Genomic DNA, 1,857 nt, shown 5'->3' with positions numbered 1-1,857 from the left:
TCAAATCACAACCACGTGTGATAACGTACACACAACGTGTACCTCGCCAAAGGTAAACAACCAAAACGCACAACCGTGCCAATTGGACCTATACACAAGTCCATCAAATCCACCTATATGTGAAGTGAGCTCTATAACCGAGAACCACTTCACCCGACCCGCACCCATCCTACACATACATATGCACATAGGATATTAACACTCACCTAGTCGTCTTGATGAATGCTTCTAAATAATCCGTAACTCGTCAATGGAACGTACCTATTCCATTATCACAATACAAACAACACAATTAGGGTTGACTTACAAACCAACCCAATTGACCCTTAGTGCAATTTTGACCCAAATGCACTTTCAAGCACAAACCGCGCCATAACTAACCAATAATCACTAACACGAGTGAAAATGGTCCTAACACACCAATTAAACCCGAACACAAGTGTTAAACACGGGTCATACCCATTTTGACACCAAAACTCTAATTTTGACCCATTTCAAAATTAGTTAACCAAACTCACCCAAAAAGGGTTTCAACACTTCCATAATCACTAAACCTAGTGATTAAACTCAAGATCAAACCCTAATCAAGGCTAAAACGTCAACCAACCTAAAACCCGCCAAGTGACAAGAATAACAAGTCACTATAAACCCATTTCATCATCTAAAAGGGTTGTACAACAAACTAGCTCAAAACCCTAAATTGAATATCAAATCTAAACAATGAAATTCGGAGTTTGAGCTTACCAATACCACCACAACGTAGCTAGGAGCGATATGAACAACTTTAGAACCCGAGCTTTTGCGAGAATCCGACTCCTTCTTCTCCAAATCCACCTCTCTCTCTAGAACTTCTCCTCTCTCTCTAAATAATGTTGGGAGTGTTTGTGAAGATGAAATACCATCCACAAATGACCAAGGAACCAGCCTTGAAGGCTCCAAACCGGTATCTAAGTGATTTTACCATTTTACCCATTTTTAAAAATAATTAAAACAGCTGACTCGACAGACCGTTTGGACGGCGTCCCAAACTTTGGACGGCGTCCCACCTTTTGTTGCTGGACGGCGTCCCCCCTATCGGGACGGCGTCCCACCTTTTGTTGCTGGACGGCGTCCCCCCTATCGGGACGACGTCCCGACCTACTGCAAAATCAGAAACAGAAACAGGGTGTTACAAATTTGGGATGGTATGTTGGAAAAATTTCTTAAGAAATATTTTCCAGCTTCTAAGTCCGCGAGACTCCAACAAGAAATTACCCAATTTTGTCAAAAGCCGATGGAAACCTTGTACGAAGCATGGAATCGATTTTACAAAATGCTAAGAGGTTGTCCGAACCATGGTTTGGATACCTTCCAAAAAGTCCAAATCTTTTACAAGGGTTGTGATGTTGCAACCCGAATTTCCATTGATCAAGCGGCCGTAGGTTCACTCATGGACAAAACCGAGCAAGAGGCTTATGAGATAATCGAGAAACTAGCAGATTATTCTCATGAGTGGCATCAAGAACGACCAATTACTCGTAATGCTCAAGTCCAAAGCGCCGGTGCTTATGATGACCTTAGTTCTCTAAGTGTGAAAATAGACGGTGTTGCTCGAACCATGGACAAAATCACCAAGGAAATTCATAGTATGAAAGTAGGTTGTGAATACTGTGGTGGTCTCCATTTAGGAAAAATTGTGATACCGGTTTAACAATGGCTCAAAAAGAAGAAGTGGCTTTCATAAGCCAAAGAAATAATAATCAATTTCAAGGAAGAACCCAATTTAACCGAAACTTCAACAACCCTTACAACCCTCAAGGTTAAAATTCCAATTACCAACAAGGGTCAAGTAGTGGGTTCCAACAACAAACTCCGGGT

General features: G+C 41.5%; 1 non-coding gene across 1 annotated transcript; it reads right to left on the bottom strand.

The window, feature by feature from the left end:
- Window positions 1–1,234: 1,234 nt before the first annotated feature.
- On the bottom strand, window positions 1,235–1,341 carry LOC139869571 (small nucleolar RNA R71). The gene has a single exon (XR_011766176.1). It is a non-coding gene; the product is annotated as a small nucleolar RNA R71 (small nucleolar RNA).
- Window positions 1,342–1,857: the final 516 nt, after the last annotated feature.

Source organism: Rutidosis leptorrhynchoides, chromosome 9, assembly GCF_046630445.1.
Source record: "Rutidosis leptorrhynchoides isolate AG116_Rl617_1_P2 chromosome 9, CSIRO_AGI_Rlap_v1, whole genome shotgun sequence".
Lineage (NCBI taxonomy): Eukaryota > Viridiplantae > Streptophyta > Magnoliopsida > Asterales > Asteraceae > Rutidosis > Rutidosis leptorrhynchoides.
This window is presented reverse-complemented; position numbering and strand designations above follow the sequence as displayed.